The 8,994-nt window shown below is 38.6% G+C and overlaps 1 pseudogene; it reads right to left on the reverse strand.

The window, feature by feature from the left end:
• Nucleotides 1–3,190: 3,190 nt before the first annotated feature.
• On the reverse strand, nucleotides 3,191–5,711 carry LOC138071752 (THO complex subunit 2 pseudogene; annotated as a pseudogene).
• Nucleotides 5,712–8,994: the final 3,283 nt, after the last annotated feature.

Genomic DNA, 8,994 nt, shown 5'->3' on the forward strand with positions numbered 1-8,994 from the left:
CTCTCTTTTGTTTCTCTCTGGTAACAATCAGTTTATTTTTGAAGTCTCTGAGTCTGTTTCTATTTTGTAAATAAGTTCACTTGTATCATCATTTTAGATTCCATGTATAAGTGATATGATATTTGTCTTTCTCTTCTCACTTGGCTTTAGTATGATAATCTCTACATCCATCCATGTTGCTACAAAAGGTATTATTTATTCTTTTTAAAACCTGAGTGATAATCCAATGTATATATGTACTATATGCTTTTACCCATTCATTCTGGTTACATTGCTGTCTTGATTGTTGTAAACAGTGCTGCAATGAACATTGAGGAGCATGTGTCATTTTGAATCATGATTTTATCCACATATATGTCCAAGAGTGGAATTACTGGATCATACAGTAGCTCTATTTTCAGTTACTTAAGGAATATCCATGTTATTCTCTGTAGTGACTGTACCAAATAACATTCCCACTGACAGTGTAGGAGGGTGCTTTTCTCAATACCCTCATCAGCATGTATTGTTTGTAGACTTTTCAATGATGGCCATACTGTTATAGTTTCAATGTAATCCCTATCAAATTAACAATGGTATTTTCCACAGAAGTAAAACAAACAAACAAAAACCTTAAAATATGTAGAGAGACACAAAAGACCATGAATAGCCAAAACAACCTTGAGAAAGAACAACAGAGCTAGAGGATCCCAGCTCCCTGGCTTCAGACTATACTACAAAGCTATAATCATCAAATCAGTATGGAAATGAGGCAAAAATGGAAATATAGATCAATGGAAAAGAATAGAAAGCCCAGAAGTAAACCCACAGACCTGTAATTAATCAATCTATGACAAAGGAGACAAGAATATAAAATAGAGAAAAGACAGACTTTAAAAAAAATAGTGCTTGGTAAACTGGACAGCTACATGTAAAAAAATGAAATTTGAACATTCTTTAATACCATACACAAAAATAAACTCAAAATGGAGCTTTTGAAAGATGTTCGAGGAGTAGGACAATATAGAGTTCATTTCACCTCACAGACAGATCAAGAATATATCTACAAGTGGAAGAGTTCCTATAGAGTACCTGCTAAACACTAGCAGAGGACCTTCAACACTTAAAAGGACAAGAAACATCCCAACATAACTGAGTGAGATGAAAAAAGGAGGGAAAACTAAAAGGAATGGAAGAAGGACAGGACCAGTGTAACTGGCTGTAGGTTGAATGTGAAGAGAGGTTCCTGTCTGGGAAAATCCCTTAATAAGTGAGGGATCAGCTGGACAGAAAGGGAACTTGAGGTGCTTGGAGGATAGTGTAGCGAATGGTCAGTGGCATGCAGAATAGAGTGAGACCTGCACAGATGGTCTGTACCATAGCCCTGCATGCCCCATCCTGACACAAGGGTCAAGCTGGTGTAAACAGGGACTAGATGCTGGAACACAGGGATTGGAGAGCAGACCCAGGAAGGGGACTGATGGTGACTGCGAGGAGACGGCCTGAGAAGACAAGAATGAGGAGCTCCAAAATGAAGAATGCTCATAGAGGAAGCTCAGACCACTAGAGAGGCAAAGCACCATTGCTGAGTGATGTGCAAAGGGCAGGCCTGCCATTGCAGCTTCCCTCCTCATGTCATGGCCTCAGTCCCCCTGGACACTAGCAAGGAGATTTGCTGGAACTGGCTCCCAAACCCATGCCATCACCTCCCCAAAACCCCCAACTGGGTGGCATACTTGCACAATATGCTACAAAAAAAAAAGAAGATATAACTTAAAAAAAAGAGAGAAAATAAAAAAAAAATTACCTAGAATTAGGTAACAATGAAAACATGATGACCAAAAACCTATGGGATGCAGAAAAATGCTGTTCTAAAAGGGGCATTTAAAGCAATATAATCTTACCTCAGGAAACAAGAAATGTTACAAATCTTGCACCTAATCTTGCACCTAAAGCAACTAGAGAAAGAATAACCTAAAATTAGTAGAAGGAAAGAAATCATAAAAATCAGAGCAGAAATAAATAAACAAAGAAAACAATAGCAAAGATCAATGAAATCAGAATCTGGCTCTTTGAGAAGATAAACAAAATTGACAAACCTTTAGCCAAACTCATCAAGATAAACAGAGAAGATTCAAATCAATAAAAAGATTGATAGAAATTAAAAAGAACTTACAACAAATACCACAGAAAAAGAAAGGATATAAAAGATTACTATAAGTAAGCACATGCCAATAAAATGGACAACCTACAAGAAATGGACAGCTTCTTAGAAACAACTTTCTAAGGCTGAACCAGAAGGAAATAAAAAATGTCAACAAACCAATCACAAGAACTGAAATTAAAACTGTGATTAAAACTATCTAACAAGGAGAGGGAGGTGGGAGGGTGGTTCAGGATGAGGTGACACATGTTTACCCATGGATGATACATGTTAATGTATGGCAAAAAGCCATCACAATATTGTAAAGTAAGTGAAAGTGAAGACCCTCAGTCGTGTCCAACTCTTAGCGACTCCATGGACTGCAGCCTACCAGGCTCCTCCGTTCATGGGATTTTCCAGGCAAGAGTACTGGAGTGGGTTGCCACTGCCTTCTTCATCTCAATCACGAAGCTGTCATAATTACTGGGCACGGGAAATTTTGATGACACATTTAGGGGCACATTAAAAGATAAAATTGGTATCACTGTTAGAACATGTGAAGATGATCTTTCCCAGGAACCGAAATTAAATTTTTTACAAGAAGCCAAAATCCTCAAGCAATACAATCATACCAATATTGTAAAATTCATAAAAGTTAGCACACAAATACAGCCTATCTACAAAATTAAGGGACTTGTTCCAGGATGTGATTTCCTCTCCTTTCTGAGAAAGAACAATGAACTAAAACAGTTAGTGAAATTTTTATTAGATGCTGCTTCTGAATTGCAAACCTCAGGTAAAAATGGTATGCACAGGGACCTTGCTGCAAGAAACTGCCTGGAGGTGAAAATAATGTTCTGAAAACCAGTGACCTTGGAATGTCTCATCAAGAGGATGGTGGTGTGTGTTCATCTTCTGATTTAAAGCAGATTCCCATTAAATGGACAGCACTAGAAGCTCTCAATTATGGGTGATATCGTTCTGAGAGTGATGCATGTAGCTTTGGCATCCTCCTCTGGGAGACTTTCAGCTTAGGGGTCTGTCCACACCCTTGATTGAAAGTCTTCATTATCTGTGCTTGTCCGAGGACTTATGACGTTTCTTCTCTTCCTTTCCTCTGGAACTGTCCCATTTCTCCTTCTTTTCTATCTTTTCTTTATCATGCCTGGACTCCTTTTTGCCACCAGAGGAGATTTTATCCATCTTTTCAGATTTAAATGAGTCGCCGCCTTTTTTTTTTGCCTGAAGATTTTTACTTATTTTTTTTCCTTGTCTTTCTCATTTGGATAAGGAGACTCACATGGACTTTCACTTTTGTATTTTGAAACCCCCATTGTTTCACTTTCCTCTTTCCACCTCTTGGTTAAGTCTGGTGGCACTTCTAGGTCATTGTTTGAGTGATCCCTTTTCCACTCTTTCCTGTCTTTTTCATCTTTTTTTCCTCTTTCTCTGGATCTTTCCCTTGACTTGTCCAAATCTTTCTTGTCCATTGCTCTCTCCTTACTCTTGGACAGTGGTGGAGGAGTATGATTAATGTAGAGCTTTGCTGAAGACTCCTTGAGTTCAATGAGACTGTCCTTTACTGTTGAGGAATGTGATGGAGAATAATGGGTATCAATTTTGCGACGTTTCTGTTCCCTTTCAGGCTCTGCAATATTTGAAGGGGGAACAGATGACTTCAAGGACCCAGAAACTGGTGTTTTTTCTCCTCTTTTAACATTTTCCTTTGATTTCATTTCCTTTGCTATATCTCATTCTCTGGACGGCTTCTTCTCTCTTTCCTTTTCTTGAGTTGACTTTGATTCTACATTCGGGACAGTCGTCTTGAATTTCTCATCTTTAGCTTTTTCTTCCTTCTTGAACTTTTCTTTCTCTTTGTAAGATTTAGGTGTTCTTTCCTTCGTCTCTCTTGCTTTTTCATCTTTATTTGGCCGTTCTTCCTTTGGTTTTTCTTTACCATCTTTATCAAGTACTCGGGCCTCTGGAGTAGTAGCTGAAGTCTTTTTTTTTTTCTCTTTTTCTTTCTCTTTGTCATTTTCTTTAACAGTTTTGCTGCTGTTAGAGCCACTGTTTCCATTACTTAAATTCCCTTTTGGTGTGAAACTAGAAGCTTTATCAACAGCTTTCACACCACACTGAGATCTCTCCCTTGATTTATCAATGTCCTCGGTACTGCTTTTGTCCAACTTAGATACACTTCCGATAGACGATGAAGAAGGCCCACCACCAGGCCCATTTTGTACACTGGCAACTGTATTCTTTGGAGGGAGGTCTTTGTGATGAAACTCATTTTCAGGTATTATGTATGACTTTCTACTTTTCAACTGCCCAGAGTAGCCCATAGCCAATGCATATAGATCTGACCTCTTTTCTTTTTCCTCTTGGCAGATTTTATGCACTCTTCTTTCCAAAGCCTGACCCAGATTAAAAACTTTGGGTACCAAGGAAGTATTTTTGTTAGCACAATCAAGATATTCCTGATGTGAGTATATTTGCCTATTTCAAGGCAATGTACCGATGTCTTGGTTACTTTGTAATGACATTTGTGTACAACATGTTGAAAATTTTCATAGTCTAATTGATCAGCTTTATTTCCACCATCAAATCCAGTTGCTTGTAATATAGTAAGGAATCCTGGATAATTTACACATTCTTTTTCATATGTGGCTCTATCACTGTGCCACCTGGTTATAGTCTCTTACATGCAACAAAGGAATCTCCCATATTGACTAGCTTCATTTTCAGTACATATTGTGACTGTATAAATTAAATCATAGGAAACTCGATCATAGCAAAGAAGTGTGGAAAAATTTGGAGTTTTCTGTTGATGTACCAATTCAACAAAATGAGTAAATAGCATCAATTGCTGAAAAAAATACATCGAGGAAATATACACAGCTGTGGAAATTTTGTGATGGTCTCATTTTTGGTAGATTTTGCTAAAAGCCAGTTGTCCTTTTCCAGTTTCAGTCTCTGCAGAACTCTGTACATGTTCCATCTGTTTATTTTCTTCTTCAAGAAGCTTGTCCTGAAGGGCAGTACATCACTCCTTCTCTTTTTTATTTTTATTTGGAGGCATTTCCTGATTGTCATCAATTGCTTTCATCTGGATTTTAAGTTTATTGACTTCCCATTCATAGCTGGTATGTGGAACTGCAAGGTCATATATTGTCAATGACCAGAATGTGGCATAGAATTGAGGACTGATATCATCCCAGACTTTGGAAACATGTAAGGAAACCACTGCTTCATGAACAGGAACCAACACCATTTCATATGATGTGATGTACTTATGAACTTTATGCTGCTGTTTACTTCCCTTCCCTGATTTTTTAAGTTTGTGATACTTTGACGAAATATGGTGTGCATACATTGTCCTAGACAGGAAAAATGCTGCATCATGAGGTGTGTGAAATTCATTACAGAGCACATCAGTTGAAGGCACTCACTTTATATAATCTTCTGTGCTTAGATTAGATGCTAAAACCCACCCAACTATACCAGGGTATCATGACACTAATCGTAGTTTTCCCACAAGTTTCAAATGTTTAATAAATAAATTTAAATTAGTCAGTAATGTCCATGTCATACTCAGTTGTGTCTGACTGTTTGTGACCCCATGAACTATACAGTCCATGGAATTCTCCAGGCCAGAATACTGGAGTAGCCTTTCCCTTCTTCAGGGGATCTTCCAAACGCAGGGATCAAACCCAGTTCTCCAACATTGCAGACGGATTCTTTACCAGCTGAGCCACAAGGGAAGCCCAAGTATACTGGAGTGGGTGGCCTATCCATTCTCCAGCAGATCTTCCTGACTCAGGAATCAAACTGGGGTCTCCTGCATTACAGGCAGATTCTTTACCTACTGAGCTCTTGGGGAAGCCCAATTGTTCTCCAATTAAAATAAATAAATTAAAAAGAATCTTCCAACAAACAAAAGCCTGGTGCTAAATGTCTTCACATGATAATTCTATCAAATACTTAGAAAAGACTTAACACCTATTCTTATAAAAATCCTCACAAAAATGCAGAGGAAGGAACACTTTAAGCTGATTCTAGAGGACACCACTACCTTGATACCAAAACCAGACAAAGATCACAAATAAAGAACATTATGGGACAATATAATGAGGAACATAAATCCAAAAGTCCTCAACAAAACACTAACAAATAGAATCCAATACCACATTAAAAGACTCATACACATTGACCAAGTGGGGTTTATCCTAGGGATGTAAGGATTCTTCAATATATGAATCTCAGTGTGATCAGTTTATTTCAGTCGCTCAGTCATGTCTGACTCTTTGCTACCCCATGAATTGCAGCATGCCAGGCCTCCCTGTCCATCACCAACTCCCGGAGTTCACTCAAACTAACATCCATCGAGTCAGTGATGCCATCCAGCCATCTCATCCTCTGTCGTTCCTTCTCCTGCTCCCAATCCCTGCCAGCATCAGAGTATTTTCCAATAACTCACCTCTTCGCATGAAGCGGCCAAAGTACTGAAGTTTCAGCTTTAACATCAGTCCTTCCAAAGAACACCCAGGACTGATCTTCAGAATGGACTGATTGTATCTCTGTGCAGTCGAAGGGACTCTCAAGAGACTTCTCCAACACCACAGTTCAAAAGCATCAATTCTTTGGCGCTCAGCTTTCTTCACCATCCAACTCATACATACACGACTACTGGAAAAACCATAGCCTTGACTAGATGGACCTTTGTTGGCAAAGTAATGTCTATGCTTTTGAATATGATAGCTAGGTTGGCCATAACTTTCCTTCCAAAGAGTAAGCTTCTTTTAATTTCATGGCTGCAATCACCATCTGCAGTGATTTTGGAGCCCCAAAAAATAAAGTCTGACAATGTTTCCACTATTTCCCCATCTATTTCCCATGAAGTGATGCGACAAGATGCCACAATCTTCGTTTTCTGAATCTTGAGCTTTAAGCCAAATTTTTCACTCTCCTCTTTCACTTTCATCAAGAGGCTTTTTAGTTCCTCTTCACTTTCTGCTGTAAGGGTGGTATCACCTACATCTTTGAGGTTATTGATATTTCTCCCAGCAATCTTGATTCCAGCTTGTGTTTCCTCCAGCCCAGCGTTTCTCATGATGTACTCTGCATATAAGTTAAATAAGCAGGGTGACAATATACAACCTTGACATATTCCTTTTCCTATTTGGACCAGTCTGTTGTTCCATGTCCAGTTCTAACTGTGCCAGTTGCTTCCTGACCTGCATACAGGTTTCTCAGGAGGCAGGTCAGGTGGTCTGGTATTCCCATCTCCTTCAGAATCGTCCACAGTTTATTGTGATCCACACAGTCAAAGGCTTTGGCATAGTCAATAAAGCAGAAATAGATGTTTTTCTGGAATTCTCTTGCTTTTTCCATGATCCAGAAATTTGGATGCTGGCAATCTGATCTCTGTTTCCTCTGCCTTTTCTAAAGCCATCTTGAACATCTGGAAGTTCACAGTTCATGTATTGCTGAAGCCTGTCTTGGAGAATTTTGAGCATTACTTTACTAGCATGTGAGATGAGTGCAATTGTCCAGTAGTTTTAGCATTCTTTGGCATTGCCTTTCTTTGGAATTGGAATGAAAACTGATCTTTTCCAGTCTTGTGGCCACTGCTGAGTTTTCCAAATTTGCTGGCATATTGAGTGCAGCACTTTCACAGCATCATCTTTCAGGATTTGAAATAGCTCAACTGGAATTCCATCAGCTCCACTAGCTTTGTTCGTAGTGATGCTTCCTAAGGCCCACTTGACTTCACATTCCAGGATGTCTGGCTCTAGATGAGTGATCACACCATCATGATTATCTGGGTCATGAAGATCTTTTTTGTACAGTCCTTCTGTGTATTCTTGCTACCTCTTCTTAATATCTTCTGCTTCTGTTAGGTCCATACCATTTCTGTTCCTTATCTAGCCCATCTTTGCATGAAATATTCCCTTGGTATCTCTAATTTTCTTGAAGAATTCTCTAGTCTTTCCCATTTTGTTCTTTTCCTCTATTTCTTTGCATTGATTGCTGAAGAAGGCTTTCTTATCTCTCCTTGCTATTCTTTGGAACTCTGCATTCAGATGCTTATATCTTTCCTTTTCTCTTTTGTTCATCACTTCTCATCTTTTCACAGCTATTTGTATCTCTTCATGGCTGCTCCAGCAAAGCACAGCTGCTGCTCCTTACCTTGGACAATGGGTATCCTCTCACTGCTGCCCCTCCTGACCTTAAACATGGAGTATTCCTCTCGGCCCTCCTGTGCCTGCACAGCCGCAGCTCCTTGAATGTGGAGAGTCAGTGTGATACAGCACATTAAAAAAAGTGAAGCATGAATCACATGATCATGTGAATACATGAAGAAAAAATTTTTAACACAATTCAACACACATTTATGATAAAAAAAAAAGTCTACAGAAAGTGGGTTTAAAGGAAACCTACTTCAACATAATAAAGGGCATATATGACAAACCCACAGAGAACATAATTCTTAATGATGAAAATCTGAAAACATCTCCTCTAAGATCAAGAACAATACAAAGATGTCCACTCTTGCCACTTTCATTAACATAGTTTTGGAAGTTCTAGCCATGGCACTCAGAGGGGAAAAAAAGAAAGAAAATGAATCAAATTTGGAAAAGAAAAAGTAAACTTGTTACTATTTGCAGATGACATGATACTATATATAAAAAATTCTAGAGATGCCACCAGAAGGCTACTAGAGTTCATCAATAAATTTGGTAAAATCACAGGATAGAAAATTAATATGCAGATATCTATTACATTCCTATCCACTAGCAATGAATGATCAGAAAAAGATTTTACAGAGACAATCCCACCTTCCATTGATTTAAAAGAACAATATACCTAGT

Source organism: Capricornis sumatraensis, chromosome X, assembly GCF_032405125.1.
Source record: "Capricornis sumatraensis isolate serow.1 chromosome X, serow.2, whole genome shotgun sequence".
Lineage (NCBI taxonomy): Eukaryota > Metazoa > Chordata > Mammalia > Artiodactyla > Bovidae > Capricornis > Capricornis sumatraensis.